Source organism: Schistocerca nitens, chromosome 1, assembly GCF_023898315.1.
Source record: "Schistocerca nitens isolate TAMUIC-IGC-003100 chromosome 1, iqSchNite1.1, whole genome shotgun sequence".
Classification (NCBI taxonomy): Eukaryota; Metazoa; Arthropoda; class Insecta; order Orthoptera; family Acrididae; genus Schistocerca; species Schistocerca nitens.
Genome location: NC_064614.1, coordinates 1,263,753,692 through 1,263,772,150, shown reverse-complemented (window position 1 = coordinate 1,263,772,150; position 18,459 = coordinate 1,263,753,692).

Here is an 18,459-nt window from a genome sequence, read left to right as displayed (position 1 = left end):
CATAGTGCTCAGAGCCATTTGAACCATTTTTTGCCGCATGGTATGGCGTGACTCCCCACGCAAAATCGTTTCCAGTCGTCCACCGTCCATTAGCGGAACTCTTTATACTTCCTCAAGCGCCGCTTGTAACTGAGTACACAAATTGGTGGTTCATGAGGAGCTGTTCAACCACTGCATCTCTTTCCTTTTAACTCCCTACGTACCGTCACTGTGCCAGCTGGACAGCTAGTAGGACCCTCACGCAAACAATTATAAAGATGGAATAGTGGACTAAGGTTTCCTGTAGTTCTAGCGCCACGGCAGAGACGATGAGAAATTCCTTTGAAGGTTCGCTCAAAGATCGACAGTCAGTTGAACACCAGTGCACACAATAAGTAAATGCAAACCGAATACAACACGGAACGCTGTTTACTCACAAGCTCCTAGATTATACACCACAGAGAATTCTAGTTCAGCATTGACAATTCCCTGGTGTTCACATGGGTGTGAAGCGCGCTTTAATGGACACCTGGAGGCTATCTTGTCTGGCAGCTTCGAGCCCATGTAGGTAGCGACCATCGCCTGGCGTCTCTGACCTCATGGGACTGTACAATGTGGATCTCCAAAGGTTTCTGCCTCGCGTTGGAGGATGCACGTTGGAGTGACGACGCTGAAATGTACGCCAATCTCGCAGTCAGAAACATCATGTGCTGACAACCTATGTTGTCATAAAGTGACAGTGTGTGCGCCGTCACAGCTTCAAATGACCCTCCGAGCCATGCTGACAACCTAAAGAGTGTATTCCGCCCCTGTTTACGACTGGACACACAGCGTAATTTACTGAGCTGTACTGAGAACGCACGTGCATTATCTGATCAAAAGTATCCGGACACTCCATCGCAGTGTGGAATTGACCACCAGATGTCACGAGAGGGGGGGCAGCCAGAATAAAAGGAGGCGGAGGTCTCATGTTGCCAGTAGGGATGCAGTAACAGCAGGATGGGTTGGTCAGCAAAGCTCAGTGACTTCGACCATAAACTGGTCATTGGACGTCGTCTGAGTATGAAATACATCGGAGAGGGGTGGGAGGGCTTTCAGCACTTGTAAGACTGCCCAAGTCGACTATTGGTGATGTGGCTGTGAACTCAAAACGTACTGTAACAACCACAGGCAGACCTAAAGTATTGATGCACAGTGACCGTCGATCATTAACGAAGGTGTCTAAAAATCGCATGAAATCAGCTGAACAAATCATTCCGGAGTTCTGATGTTTCTGGCTGCGAGATTGGCGTACACTTCAGCGTCGTCACTCCAACGTGCAGCCTCCAACGTGAGGCAGAAAACTTTGGAGATCCACTTGTTTACAGTCCCATGAGGCCAGAGACGCCAGGAGATGGTCGCTACCTACATGGACTCGAAGCTGCCAGCAGAGAACACGGCCATCTCCTCACAGACAAGATAGCCTCCAGGTGTCCATTAAAGCGCGCTTCACACCCGTGTGAACACCAGGGAATTGTCAATGCTGAACTAGAATTCTCTGTGGTGTATAATCTAGGAGCTTGTGAGTAAACAGCGTTCCGTGTTGTATTCGGTTTCCATACATTTCTTGTGTGCACTGGTGTTCAACAGACTGTCGATCTTATAGCGAACCTTCAAAGGAATTTCTCATCGTCTCTGCCGTGGCGCTAGAACTACAGGAAACCTTAGTCCACTATTCTGTCTACCTTTATTATTTTTTGCATGATTCATGTGAGCCATAGAGTGGCCCTACGAAAACGTAACATTGTCCATGGAAGAATATACATAGCATACGTGCTTCTGGTACCCAAGAGATTCGCAGTAGAAATGCAAAAGGAATAGAAATGTGATCAGTAGAAAATTGTCCAAGTTCTTAAAGGTCATGTGGATATGACGGATGTGGTATCTATCACATATCGATACCACCCTGCAGGCGTCACTATGTTGGTAACAGAATTGAAAATTGCCTTTTGACGTCTATATTTGTCACGCAGGATTAGACAGGCCCATTGGTGCACGCCTGCTGAGCCACAGCTCCAGTGGCTCTGTGCCCCGAGCGCCTTCCTCCGCCGCAATATAGCTGGTCAGCGCACGAGCGCTCGCAGCTACTTTGCCATATATGCTGATACGCAGAATTCGTCTAGTCACAGTTCCAACACCATTACTCATGCTTTAGTACAGAGAGATTCACCCTTGTTGATGTTGAGATAGCTCGACTCTAATTCTTGCCCCGTTATTTGCAATGAGTCTTCGTTTGTTTGGAGAAATACATGTTAAGTAAATCTTCTGTTTGCTGTGTTAACTCGTCCACTAATCATTTATGCTCCTGTCCAGCTCTCGTGCCATGGCAGTTGCTGCACCACTGTGTAGCTCACCGCTCCTTATCTCCTTCTGAAGTCGTACAGGACCAGAGAGACCAGAAATTCATTAGATGCTTGCATCAAATGGAAATGTACCAAACAAGCAGAAACTTTGTAGGTCTTCTCACAAAAAGGAAAAGCACAATCAATCTCTATGAAAGTCAAGAAGTGTGAAGCTTGAAAGAAAAAGAAATATGCAAAAGGCCTGATGGTTCTCGTTGCTTACATTCACAGTATCTGTAATTTCTTGGCTGACGTGCTACTGTTTCTTTAGATATGTTTGCTGATGAATATAAATGGTGCCACCTGCACCATGCTATTTGCTCTATAACTATACAGGGTGGTCCATTGATCGTGACCGGGCCAAATATCTCACGAAATGAGCGTCAAGTGGGAAAAGCTACAAAGATCAAAACTTGTCTAGCTTCAAGAGGGAAATCAGATGGCGCTATGGTTGGCCCGCTAGATGGCGCTGCCATAGGTTAGACGGATATCAACTGCGTTTTTTTTAAAAATAGGAACCCCAATTTCTATTACATATTCGTGTAGTACGTAAATAAATGTGAATGCTTTAGATGGACCACTTTTTTCCCTTTGTGACAGATGGCGCTGTAATAGTCACAAACGTATAAGTGTGTGCTATCACGTAGCATTCCGCCAGTGCGGACGGTATTTGCTTCGTGATACATTACCCGTGTAAAAAAAATATTTTTCCCTACATTCAAGTGGTTGATCTCCATTTGAACGAGTTGCCAGCCATGTGTCTGCATGATCTCATTTGCCCCTTATCCTCTTGGGATCGTATCCTGCAATTTTCCCTGTTTAGCAAAACCACACTGTATTGTTCAAGCGTAGCATCCTGTTTGAATTAATACCAGAAAATCAGCATACTTTTCGTCTCTGTAACGAGACAGTCCTTACACTGACACTGTGCTTGATTGCTACGAATGGAAATGATGGACGATAATGCCCGATACGCTATGAAAGCCCTATGTAATCTCATGTTGCGAAAAGCTGCTGTAGCTAAACTGTGCTTGTTACTACAGATTATCGTGAGATAAAATTAAATACGTTTAATTCAGAACGTCCAAGTTGAGTGCTACTATTTAGAGGCCCATGTAGATACAACATACTGCAAAAGAATCGTCAGGATTACTCGAAGTGTCTACGTTAAGAGATTTTTTTTTTTCGCAGAAAGAAAAGAAATGTAATAAAAATTTTGCTTCAATATTTCCTTCTACGAGGAAGAGATTGCTTAATTACCCATTTAATAATCGTCATCTCGTATGTACGAATGAATTGCAGCCGCTGTGAAACTCTCTTGCCCGCCACTGTTTCCTGTTTAATTTGTGAGCCTCGTTTCCCTCGGAAAAATTACCGCTCATTAAGTGGACAGCGAACACACATTAGCTTAGCACATTTTTGTGTGAAAATTCACGACAAAATTACTCTGATTTATATAACCGTCTCCCCAGTTAGCCTTTATCTCGAGGTCTGAAACGTGAGGAAGCAATTCTGGGTGGCAGGTTACCCAACTCAGGATCGTAACTCTGTTGCTGCGGATTAGACGGAAGTAAACCAATGAAAGAAGTTCAGAACATTATAGGTGTCACAGATTTTGGTCTCCTATATTAAAAGACGAATTTTCAGAGTTCTGGGCAGACCATTTTAACGTAGATTTTCATCCCGCGTTTATGACATTAAATACTTGTACATGTCATCGAAACATTATTACGATGCTAGAAAAATTGAAGTTGGATTTGTAAAGTTTTAAAGGAAGATTCTCCATGTACACATCGTGTTGGTATAGTTCGTAGTGTAGTCCCTGTCATGTATGTAGTAACTGAAGCGTGTTGTGCATCGAAGGGAAGCCATATGCCATCCCATTAAAAAGCGTTGAAATCTTAACACCATACACATCAAAAGCCTCGTTCTATACTGGTATTACATTGTTTTCAATACTCAAATGCCAATCAAAAACGCTGTGATAAAAACTGATTGAAATTGTGATCTGACTGACATATTCTCTCATCGATACTACGGTGTCGTCTTAGTAGAGTATTTTCACAGAGGGAGAGATTTTATGTTGAAAATTTTCCGTTGCGAATATTTAAGTTCCCTACTATACCTTCAACAGATTATTTGAGAATAAGATTTAAGTACGGGTTTTCGATAATTTGTGATGTAAAATAGACGTCAACTGAAATGTTTCAAGTTTCTCTGAAGTCCGTAATGTGATAGAGATTTTTTAATTATATTATTTATGACCAAAAGAGAAACTAAAAACATTTTTTGGGTGTACAACAAACTTCCAAGAAGCACATTCTTATAAGATTGAGATGGCAAATGTAATGTAGCTCAAAGGAATAGCATCAGGCGAAATGTGAGACTGATGTGTAGTACAGTTCAACCCTTGCGGTAACCACACTTGCGACATTCCCGAAGTGAAATAAATACATAAATAAAATAACATAAGAATAAATAGAATGTAATGGCACTCAAGTCCTCGTTGGTGGCCCACTATGCTGCAGTAGGAGCTTGCTACCATAGCCAGTAGTACTCTGTTCGGTAGTTCCGTAAGTTTGGTAAACAGACTCAGAAGTTATGTCGCACCACTGACGCACGCTGTCATAATAATAGGTCTTAGAAAAAGATGGCCAATAACTCCGTCTATCACGCCTTATAAAAAATGGTCCTCGATGATCAACAACTACATCTGCAGTGCCATACAAAATGTGTCCCATATGATCCACTCAGACTATCGTGCCATATAAATATTTGCCCCTGATGACAACATCGTCCACCATTCCACAATAAAAATTTGTACCAGGTGACGAACAGCTTCGTCTGTCACCTGATATAAATTTGTCTAAGTTCAGAAATGCCCCTGCATTGCAGACATTATAACATATGTAGAGAATTTCGAAGACCGCGTACCGTGATTTGATTATCGACGACATGTAGGAGCAGTCGTTGTTCGTCTGACAAAAGAAATCTGTTTTGTTAACACCTTGCTAAATCATGACGTGTTCGTTTCTACTCAGACCTCATCTGCGACCATCGTTTGGTCAGCTTATAAGACGTAAGCGTCCACGGCAAGAGAATAAACTTTCCTCCACTCAGCGATGAACGATGAGTTGTAAAACCATCCATCATATACGTTGTCAGTTACGTCACAGCCTAATAACGCCTTTTCAGTTTTACTAATAGTGGTTGAAAGAGGGGCATGGCGGGAGGGAGAGAGAAGCTTTCGGCGTCAATGATTATGAATGCTGCATCACTCTACAACGTATTTATGGTCATTACCAAAGTTATCGTCGATCTTTCACTTTTCATTCCGATGACAGCACCGGCCCATGAGTCACGCTTTACAGCCTGCGTGCGAGACGTTCCATAGTCGATTGCAAAGAGTCTTTCTATCGGCCAGCGACGTAATGCTCGCCATGAGGTAAGAGTATGCAGGGCCGAACTCTAAGGGGAAACCGACACGGCGACGGACGAAAATACTGCTCAAATTCAAGATTTTTTTCTCAGCTCTGGAACGTAGTAGGCAAATGGGGTCTGCTGAAATCAATAAAACGTACATTGAAGTTCTTAGTGGTATTTTCTTTATTGAAACATATTAATATCTTCACTGTGAGTAGTATAGCTAGACCGGCATCGCCCCAGTGACGTTATCCAAGATGGCTGCCATGATGTCAACTGATGACGCGAGTAGGTGACGTTATGTGACGTCTGTTGAAGACGTGATTGACGTCATATAAGATGGCGGCCGTGAACTCTGCTGATGACGCGAGTACTGTTATTCAAGATGGCGGCATTTGCCAGGACAGTGACACGCCCCCTGGCAGGAATTTCGAAATTTGGAACGAAGATTGGTCAGTTGGGCTACCTCTACTAACCTAAGAAAATGGCGGGAAAATAAGGGCACTAGGGCTACTTACACTAACCTAAGTCACCCGACCGCCACCTCTTCCTACCAACTGGTGGGAAAAGGAGTCGGCCTGTGCTGGACATAAGTCTTTATTTCAATCTTTTTATAAACAACTAGAGACAGTACCACCATAAAGTGTGTTCGCCATGGGGTCTTGGCGCCTCGTCTCCTTGGAAAATGGGTGGGAATTTCGAATTTTGGAGGGGAATGTTGCTCTAAGAGCTTACTCGTGCAGCTGAGAGGAGTTAGTATGGTGTTGCCTCCAATTGAGGCTGCTCATGATGTCATTCAATTGGAATACAATTTGTTTAAATTTGTTTAAATTTGTTTCAATTTGTTTAAATTTGTTTAGATTTCTTTAAAATTTGTTGAAATTTCTCTAAATTTATTGTCTATATACGACAGTAGCGGCTTAGTTCAGTGTTACCACCATAAGAGGCTGAGGTATGGTGTGCTTGTTGAGTTGTCGGTGTTCAGTTAGCGATATGTTGGTGCCAGACAGTAGGATTTTTAATAGCTGTATTACGTGCACTCATTCAGCCCAGGAGTGCATCCACAGCTCACCCGCATGAAGAATGGAAGCGAGCATTAACGCTTGAACACATGAAGAGGAAGAATACGGTCCTGCAAATAAATGCTTTGCTTTAAAGATGCATTACACAAGACGTGGAAACATCTGTCTCTCATTTCTAAAACCTACATATAAGCTCCCACCACACAAGAGACAACTGCTTCCAATCCACCAGACCAAAGAAGTGACCTAGTTCTCGAGTTCGCCTTTAGAGGGCGGTGCGATAGGTCATGTGATCGTGGAGTTCAGTCCATAGGAGCACAGCATCATTATGAAATCACATGTTTTTGTCAGCTACGCGTCTGCCCCAACCTCCTCATCCCCTCCTCATCTGGAGGGGAAAACTGGAGGAAAAGGAATCAGATTGTTCTGGGCTGCTGGAGAGACGAAGGAGTGTACTTTATTTATTTTTTGAACACTTTATTCAGCACAGATTTCACCTAGATTATTTATTACGCTGATACAAAAAACACTCACACTGCCAGCGGTCTGGAGGGGGAAAATTGGTTTGAAAAGGGATCAACATGTTCCGGGCTGCCAGGGAGAGGAAGGAGCGTACTTTATTTATTTTTGGAACAAGCTATTTAGGGACTTAGGTTAGTGTAGGTAGCCCAAGTGCCCTTATTTTCCCGCCATTTTCTTAGGTTAGTAGAGGTAGCCCAATTGACCTATCTTCCTCCCAAAATTCGAAATTCCTGCCAGGGGTGCATGGCACTTTCACGGCAAAAGCCTCCACCTTGGATAATGGTACTCGCGTCATCAGCTGACTCCACGAACACCATCTTGGATGACGTCACAGGGGCGACGCCGGCCTAGCTATACTACTACTGTGCAAGTGGGATTTTCCTGAGGCTGTTCTGAAAGGAGGTAGATCGACGGTTGTGGTTATCTGAAACATGAAATTAACATATCACCCTGATCCTTACTGATGTAATTTTAGTTCATCGTAGGGATTTGCATAAAACATTGTTTGGCGAAATTACAGATATTTGAAAAAATGGCCATTTTTTGGAACCCTATTTTTGGCCACAAGAAATACTACATAACATAAAAAAGTCAGCTACTGTTCACTAGAGACTATTCGGTTTGCTTCAAGGGAGACAAGAAAATCACTAAAATCGCATGAAAATAACAGCGTGAGTGAGGTCCACCACACCGAAAAACATGGTTTTGAAGTAAACGCATTTCAAATTTGACAGGTATTTATCATATAAAAGAAGGGCCAGAGTTTGAAACTTACGGGAAACGATCGATGCATATCCCATAATAGCTATCGCCTCGACTAGTGGATGGTCGCTTTCTGCTACTTTGACCTGATAAACCCTCATTTCTGTTCTCGAAGGCCTTTTCGTCGCTGAAGCGCTTCACCGCTGGCGTCATTATCCTCACTGAATCGGCACATCTCACAGTTGATTTCGATTTGAAGGGCATTAATGCATTTTGGCCTACTTTGAATAGACATACAGCCAAATTTCAAGCAATTTTGACAATTTCCCTTCGGCTGGATGTTATTTTCGGAGCGTATCTCCAAATGAGACTACTGAAACTTTCTTTCTTTTGAGTAAAACCGCCCTACCAGCTTATTAGTTACTGAGATCAGTATAAATAGTGGTGGGGGCATCGATAGCGACTTGTAGCAGCTGCGTTTATAACGTTCTAATTCAGTGTTTGTTTTAGGTTCAAACACTCACAGAACAATTATTTTTTGGACTTCGCACATAATGTTTTCTGGAATAATTCTTCATTGCATATACATTCGAATTCCGTAATTAAAAAAAATTTCGTGTTTTTGGACCATCATCCTGTCGTTCCTCCTTAAAGGAGAAAAGCGAGGACTGGTGGAGGGAGTTGTGGACGAGCCAGTGAACGTGGCGGGTTTATCACCGAGCAATTTGCAGTGCTTCGTTTACGGCAGGCACAAGGTGAGCTGGAACCGAAGTATCCTTCGAAACTTTTAGTGCACAGTAGTGGACGGCGAACAATGTTGCGGACGCGTCATTCAGCCGTCGTGTAAGAGCTTAATGGAGAGACGGCGCTCGGCGTGAAGTAAGTTCCTCGTTGCAGCTTGTCCAGTTGGCCGCCGTAACCGAACTGGGCTGGGCAGTTTGGTGTCTCGCTAAAGTGGAATACGATCAGTGCAAAGCACCATTAGTTGCTGTATCGTTGGGAACCCGCTGTGCACTGATGGAAAGTTATTTCGTTCTGCCGAACGGAATAGAGATGTATTTCAGCATGATATGCGTTATCGTCTGCAAGTCTGTACAACTTTTTTCGTTGCTTGTGCTTTAACTGTTTAATGTGTTTCGACCCTGCTTCTAACAGACTTAGCTTTGTTAGTGCTATAACCAGGAATAGCGCAATGAATATACCACGGTTCTACGGTTTGTTGGCATAACGTTGATACAAAATATTTCTGTTACCAAGCACCAAGTTGTTGTTGAACACTTTATGGAAAATTATATAAATCTAAGGTGGCTATACTAATATCCAGGAAGTTTGAGTGAAATGCAGGATTCCGGCGGAATCTCAAGGACGTTTACATACTAAGCCTGGTGAACGTTGAAGCCCAAGTTCCAGTATAGCAAGTCCAGAGTGCAGCCAAATCAACACCGAACAGCAGGTCCACCGCAGCGTAGCACTCCAGATTTGTAGAGTGGAACAGAGCACAATGAGATCTGCCTTGTAGACGCCTGCAGCGGGCTTAGAGAAGGCTCCATAGTTAATGGAGACGGCGGCAGGGGTCGCTGTATATTCTGGGCGCCCAAGCGCTGAGTATTATGGGTGGCCAATCGCTGTGTTTTGAACAGCCCGGGAGCTTGCGCGCGAAGGCGTCCTACAATGTTAGTAGCGGGCCTCGGACCGAGAAGTGCGGCCAACGATGGGTTGGGTTGGGTTGTTTGTGGGAAGAGACCAAACAGTAAGGTCATCGGTATCATCAGATTAGGGAGGGTCGGGGAACGAAGTTGACGGTGCCCTTTCGAAGGAACCATCCAGTCATTTGCCTGGAGCGATTTAGGGAAATCACGGAAAACCTAAATCAGGGTGGTCGGACGCGGGATTGAACCTTCGTTCTCCCGAATGCGAGTCCGGTGTGCTAACCACTGCCCAACCTCGCTCGGTGGCCCAACGATGCATTTCTCGGCCGCGCCAAACGTTGTTGAAAGTTTTCCGTATCATCCCAGTTTGACTTTGTTACAGTGAATATTCTGATGATTGTTCATTTGAAAAGCGAATCCGGTAAATAGAAAATAGTAAGAGGGTCTTGTGTCTGTCTTCAAAAACAAAGCAGTCACTTCCCCTGCAGTCAATGCCAGCTCTCGCCAAGTGATGTGTTGGGCAAATATTTAGGCTTTATGAGTGATAAAGTATTCCTTACTCAATGGGATCTCACCATTACGCAATTATTCTTTCAACACTCACCGCTTTACCGTCTATAGCCCACCTAACGAATGAAAAGTTAAGAAAGCTAATTAGCGTAAATATAGTGAAATATTGGATTCAAAAACTATTTTCTTACCTAGCGGGCAGTCCACACGAAGAAGATAGATTATATACGAGGTGTTAAAAAAAGTCTCCTCGCAGTTACATGTGATTGTTAGCCACGTGTGCCGCAATGAATATACCGAAATGAAACTCAGTAAAATACAAGTTATTGATGTATAGAATATTCATTTTTACGTACAAATTTTCACATTAAATGTTGAAAGTCTGCCCCCTGTTGTTGAATATACAATTCAATTCGTCTTATTATGTTTCCAAACATAAGCTGTAACATTTCTTCTGTAACAGAAGCAGTGAAAGAGGATATTGCAGTTTTCAATTCATCGATGGATTTTGGACGGTTTTTACAGACAGTTACTTTCGCTGCACCCTAGAAGAAATAGTCAGGTGGTGTTACGTCAGGCGATCGTGGAGGGCAAAGTCCCTGCGAAAGTATGCGATCACCAAAAACAGCAGTAAGCAGTGACATTAAAACGCGAGCTGTATGCGCGGTTGCAACATCTTGTTGAAAATAGCTGTTCAGTATTTCACTTAACACAAGTTTTCCTATGAATGGGTAAATAATATCACTTCAGTATCGTTGTGCGTTTATTGTTTCGTTGGAAAATATTGGACCCACGATCCGACGTCTAGAAATTGCAATCCAAACTCCTATTTTCACAGAATGAAGTGGTTCCTCATGAATACATAATGGATTTGCACATACGAGAATTTCGCAAGTTCATGTACCCGTATAAATGAAACCACGCCTCATCAGTGAATAAAGTTTCATTACGAATATCCCTTCCATTTTGTTGAACGAAATTTTTGAACCATTGACAATAATGCAGTCTCTTACTATGACCATATTTTTCAGTTCTTGCACGACTGTCACTTCGTATGGGAAAAGTTGTAATATTTTCCTTACAGCTGTGTGGGTCCTTCCGACACTAACATCGATTTCCTGGGCGAGTTTTCTTACTGACTTGTTCGGACTCATGGTCATTTTATCGGAAATATCGAGTAATTTATCCTCATACAAAACGCTAGGACGACCACTTCTCGGTGCATCTTTCACTGAACCCGTACTTCGAAATTTGTTAATCAAATCTCGCACAGTATCGCGATGTGGGAGTGTTGTCTCCGGGAAAACTGAATTAAATGTCTGACGAACTGAAACTTTGTATTTACCTCCAGCTTTGAATACTTGTTCGACTAAAAACACACGTTCTTCAATGGTTAGCATTTTAACAGTGACAAAAACGAAACAAATGAAGGAAGGAACTAAAATTAAACGTACACGTCACCACGTAACGACACACACCAATGACACTACTAACGCTGGCTGAGATAAACGAAACAGTGGAATGTTGGGAGAGTCCGCTTGAAGGCAAGTAACCCAGGCAGGCGAACAATCATAAGGCAATGCGCAGAGATTTTTTGAACACCCCGTATTAGCTATAGATCAATGCACAACATGAAATTTTCGAAAGCAGATATCTCGTACCAAAGAGAAGCATCACAGAAGTAGAATTTCGTCTAATTCTTATCCTGCAAATAGAGTTCAAACCAACGATGAAGGAAGCTGCTTATTATTAGACCCGTGAATCACGTGCAAGGGCAAACACCTGTAGGCCATACAAGTGGACACCCCTTCTCGAGCGTGGTTCGAATGTGTGAAAGTAAGTAAAGTCCATGAGTCTAGTCCATGAGTCTAGGATAAGAATGACACACTGCACATTTACATACGCGTAAAATTCTAATTTTTAGAATCTATGATCAGTACCAAACCAATTGGGTTGAAGGGAAACATAATAATACTAGCATGTAGGAAGTAGAAGAAATCATGACACGTAGGGGAGAGTGTTGTACATGAGAACACTTTTCAGCCAGCTCTGTAAAGAAGTTCAGGATATTTTCTTGATTAATTTTAAAACGATAGCTTTCATTTTATGTGTGTTACATTGTTTTTTTGAAATTACAGTAATTACTCCCGAAGAGAAAGGCTTTTTCAAATAGGAGAAACAGTTATAAAGTACAAAACGGTTATGTTCCTAGGAAGATATACCTGACTGAAATTTAAAGGTATTGCAATCGCGGAAATTATGCCAATACTGTACCATGATTGTGTGGCTGAAGTGTCAACACATTATGTTGCTATTTCTAAGAATATACAGGACTATATTCACGATAAAACTCGGTAACTGAAGAGCTAACAATATCTTCAAAACAGCTTTAATACAGTGCTCTGAAAAAAGTAACATAAGCTATGAACAGTCGTGTGGAAATGACTGAAAGTGTGGATGTATATTGCTAGACTTCATGTGGCGTGAGACCAGCATGATTGGTTGGTTGATTTTTGGGAGGGGACCATCGGATTAAGGAAGGATAAGGAAGGAAATCAGCCATTCAACGGAACCATCCTGGCATCCGATCGAAGTGATTTAGGGAAATCACAGGAAACAGGTTGACTATAGCGCCAAATGGGGATAGACTTACCACACGATGCAGTTGACATCAAAAGCAGAGTTTGTCAATCCGCGAGCAGCTGCGGTTCACTGTGATACTGATCTTCGTTACAAGATGGCCCGTAGACAACTTCTGAATGACTTCACACAGTGAAGACTAATCAGGAAACTGGTAGAAGAACAAAGTATGACGACTGTAGCCCAAGAGTTAGATATTGCTCACAGCATTGTTTCATGAGAATGGGAAGCGTTCCAAATCGCAGCTACTGTTGCCCGAATAAGAGGTGGTTGTCGACTACTGTCAATTGCAGCACACAAAAATCGCTACATTTTGCAACAGGTAAGAAGGGATCACCGTCAGACATAAGGTGCAATTGAAACTACATCCAACGGGACTGCAATGCGCGCAAGCTGACGCTACCCAGTGCCACGTCGTCTGTGTGAGGGTGTTCTCTTTGGCCGATGACCAATGGACTGTGTTCCATTGACACCCGTACATCAGTCACAGATTTTGCGGTGGTGAGAACTGCATGGGGACTTTGCCTACGAGGAATGGGCTCACATGCTCATTTCGAATGAGATCACATTCAGTCTGAATAGTTATTCTCTATGTATCGTTGCATGGCGATCGGTGGACACATAATGTGTCCAGGAACAATGTTGAGCATATTCGTTTTGTTGGTCTCGGTGCTACAGCGTATGGGGGGATAATATTGCGTGGGTGTACTCACCCCCCAAATATTTGGCAGCATGCGCTAATCAGGAAATATTATTCTGGCGCTGTATTGCTTCCCTATACCTTCAGAGGAGCATTCTTGCCTGACTTTGGTATTAAGCATGGCTGGGCGCGACGATATTGAACAGCACAGGTGGAAGAGGAGCCCTTGGAAGGAGAGAACGTCGAATGAATGGACTGGCGTGCCCGTTCCTCCGACTTAAACCCCATCGAGCACGTGTGGGATGCGTTGAGGAACAGCAAGTCCACGTGCACCTCGAGAAACACGAGTCAGATGAGCTGAACAAGCAGAATAAGCATGTAGTCGTTCGATCCCTCCATTTCTCAGAATATGCCAGTATGCGTAACATGTGTGTAAACATGCTACTATTCTCATATGAGGAAAAAAGGAAAAAGGAAATTATTGTTATATTTGTGTCAAGGACATGTCCCACGTACTTTCATCCCAGATGAGTAAACACGATCGCAAACAGCATATTTGCTTAAAGGTATCTCAGTGCCTTTTCCTCAGACAAGTTATTAGCGAAACATCTAGAAGATTGCGCTTCCAAGGACCCAGTATGTGTTATTATGCCTACTGAGGAAAACAAATTCACAGAGTATAAGGATGTTCACCATCAGGAGCGATGCCCATTTCTGGTGCATCCCGACTTTGAATTCCTCCTCGCCCATGTGGCACACTGTGAAGGTGATCCTACAGCCTCACATACTACCTTCACAGAAAAACACGTGCCATATGCGTCAGCGTACCAAGTTGCATCATACTATGATTCGAGTCTTTCATCGATACAAATATTATACCAGGGATAATCCTGCGGTTTGGCTTTTCACTGAGTTTGAAAAATCCATAAGTTGTACAGATACAAGAATCGCATGACTAAATCGAAGGAGAATGTACATAAAGGCGAATGACTGCCATATTTATGGGCAGCCGTTATATAGAAGAACGGGAACTCTCCCTAAGGATCGCTGTTATCTTACTGAGCAGTTCTGTAGCGCCGCCCATACTACATGAGACTTGATCAATTACCGCGACACATACACGTTTTCTTTCATAAATTGAGAGAGTATGACGCTCACTTTCTTCTTGAGCGCTTGGATAATTTTGGCATGGAGGAAGATCAGATCAGTGTCATACCTGAGAGTGCTGAGAAATATATTCTCCAAACAAATGACGTCAATTAATACCCTGACTCACTACGTTTTAAGCAGGCGCTACTTCAGAAACGTGTTGAAACTCTTCCTCAGAAGGAAATGCACGTCACATGACCTACGTTCCCCGAGAAGAAAAAGTTTCACCTTGCGAGTAGGAAGAGGGTTTTTCCCTACGAGTATGTAGATAGTATGGCAAAACTAAACGTAACGAGACTACCCGACATAATTGCGTCCTCCAGCAACCTTACAAGCGATGCCATATCGGATGCGGAGTATAAGCATGCTGTAAATATTTGGGGGGAATTCAACATCTCCACTTTAGGTGAGTATGCACAGCCTTACATGGACACAGACGTGCTCTTGCTCTTATATGTTTCTAGAAATGCCGGTGTATATGCAAGAGTACAAATTCTCTGGAACAAGTCTTTTACTGCACAGAACCTTGGTTGTCTTGGAAGCTACGCTCAAGAAAAGCATTAAGCTATTGACCGATTCTGAGATGCTTGATTTCTTCTGTCGGGGGATCCATGGCAGAATGGTCATGGTGAAGAATTCGACATGTCTTCATATACGGCTGATAACTTTCTTGTTATGTAGAACAATACTCTAAGTATTACCGGTGCGTGAAGACGTGTCGAATTCTCCACCCTGGCGCCTCAGTACTTCATATAGACCGCAGTTTTTACCCAATAGATGAAACTATCTGTATCTATATAAAGTAGCTTAGTATCAGCGAAATAGGATTTCACAAAATCATAATGGAAGCTGTACTTGTAGAAATTGGTTGGGTGTAGTATGCACATCTCCATATAGATATAGTTTCGTGAACTCAATTGCAATCTTCGCCGTCTCCACAGCAACAAAGCTCTCATTGAATATTGTGACCCCTTCAAAATTTGGTTTGGCGTTGCATTTTCTTCCAATTCGGTTTATAATCACAATTTTACCATGATCCCTCAACTTCAGCTCCCTCTAGTACGATGGAAGTTACGCCCAGGTATCTTAACAGATGTCCTATCATCCTGTGCCTTCTCCTTCTCACAGATATCCACATATTCATTTTCTCTCCAATTCTCCACAGAACCTCCCCATTCCTTACCTTATCAGTCCACCTAATTTTCAACATTCTTCTGTAGCACCACATCTCAAATGCTTCGATTCTCTTCTGTTCCCGTTTTCCCACAGTCCTTGTTTCACTACCACACAATTCTGTACTCCAAACGTACATTCTCGGAAGTTTCTTTCTCAAATTAAGGTCTATGCTTGATACCAGTAGACTTCTCTTGGCCAGGAATGCCCTTTTTTCCCATTTCATCTCCTCCTTGCTCCGTCATTGTAATTTGCTGCCTAGGTAGCAGAATTCGTTAACTTCATCTACTTCGCGACCGTCAGTACTGATGTCGAGTTTCTTGTTGTTCCCGTTTCGCCTGCTACTCACTACTTCCGTCTTTCTTCGATTTACTCTCTGGCCATATTCTGTACTCATTAAATTGATCATTCCATTCAGCAGATCGTGTACTTCTTTTTCACTCTAATTCATGATAGCAATGTCATCAGCAAATAGTATCATCGAGATCCTTTCACCTTGAATCTTAATTCCAGTCATGAAACTTTCTTTTATTTTCATCATTGCTTCTTCGATGTACATATTGAACAGTAGGGGCAATGGACTACATCCCTGTCTTACAACCTAATCTAAGCTCTTCGTTCCTGGTCGGCCACTCTTATTATTCCCTCTTGTCTCTTGTACATATTGTATATTATACGTCTCTCCCTTTAGCTTACCTCTGTTTTTCTCAGAATTTCGAACATCTTGCACTATTGTACAGTGTCGAACGCCTTTTACAGATCGACAAGTCCTATGGACGTTATTTTTTTGTCCTTTAGTGTTGCTTCCATTATCAACCACAACGTCAGAATTGCCTCTCTGGTGCCTTGGTAAAGGCCAAATTGATCGTCATCTAACACATCTTCAGTTTTCTTTCCCATTCTTCTGGATATTATTCTCGTCAGCAACTTGGATTACATTTAACTCTTAAAGTGCGATAACCCTCGTACATCTCAGGTCTTGCAGTATTTGGAACTGTGTGGAAGATAAATTCTGCACACCAATGTGAATTGTCGTTTTGGTGCCACTTCCCACAATGATTTTAGAAATTCTAATGGAATGTCATTTATCCCTTCTGCCTTATTTGATCTTAAGTCCTCCAAAGCTCTTTTAAGTTCTGATTCTACACTCATGCTAATAAATTAAGGATAATTCTGATACATGGTGAAACAACGCTCTGGGGGGTATGACAATGTGGTGCATTGCGGTCATCGCACGGAGGCGCTGGCAGCAGTCCACGTATGCAGAGGTGTGTTGGTGCATGTCAGAATACGGTGCAGCGAGTAAGTGTGCAGATGTATTCAGACGTGCTAATGGTGACTGTGTGTTGAAAATGGTCAATGTACACATATTGATGACGTTGTGAGGGGCAGAATACTAGGGTGACTGGAGGCTTGTCAGACACAGCAGGTCGTAGCACGGGCCCTCCGTGTGCCACAAAGTGTGATCTCAAGATTATGATAACAATTCCAGCTGACAGGAGACGTGTGCAGGCGCTACAGTATGGGACGTCCAAAGTGTACATTACCACAAGAAGACCGATATCTCACCATCAGTGCCCGCAGACGGCCATGGAGTACTGCAGGTAGCCTTGCTCGGGACCTTACCGCAGCCACTGGAACAGTTGTCTCCAGACACATAATCTACAGACGAACGAGCAGACATGGTTTATTCGAGCGGAGACCTGCAAGGTGCATTCCACTGACCCCTGGTGACAGGAGAGCCCGTAAAGCTTGGTGTCAAGAACACAGTACATGGTCATTGGAACAGTGGTGTCAGGTTATGTTCACGGACGAGTCCAGGTATAGTCTGAACAGTGATTCTCGCCGATTTTTCATCTGGCGTGAACCAGGAACCAGATACCAACCCCTTCATCTCCATGAAAGGGACCTGTATGGAGCTCGTGGTTTGATGGTGTGGGGTGGGATTATGATTTGTGCACTTACACCCCAGCAAGTCTTTGACAGAGGAACTGAAACAGTTCAGGTGTATCGGAGCGTCCTTTTGCACCAGTATGTCCGCCTTTTAAGGGGTGCAGTTGGTCCCCCCTTCCTCCTGATGGAAGATAACGCACGGCCCCATCCGAACTGCCATCGTGGAGGAGTACCTTGACACAGAAGATATCAGGCGAATGGAGTGGCTTGCCTGTTCTCCAGACCTAAACCCCATGTAGCACGTCTGGGATGCTCTCGGTCTACGTATCGCTGCACGTCTTCAAACAACTACGACACTTAGGAGTTCGGACAGGCACTGGTGCAAGAATGGGAGGAAAGGAGAAAATATAAAAATGCAGTAAATGAAGCAGGCAAAAAGGAATACAAACGTCTCAAAAATGAGATCGACAGGAAGTGCAAAATGGCTAAGCAGGGATGGCTAGAGGACAAATGTAAGGATGTAGAGGCTTGTCTCACTAGGGGTAAGATAGATACTGCCTACAGGAAAATTAAAGAGACCTTTGGAGAGAAGAGAACCACTTGTATGAATATCAAGAGCTCAGATGGAAACCCAGTTCTAAGCAAAGAAGGGAAGGTAGAAAGGTGGAAGGAGTATATAGAGGGTTTATACAAGGGTGATGTACTTGAGGACAATATTATGGAAATGGAAGAGGATGTAGATGAAGACGAAATGGGAGATAAGATACTGCGTGAAG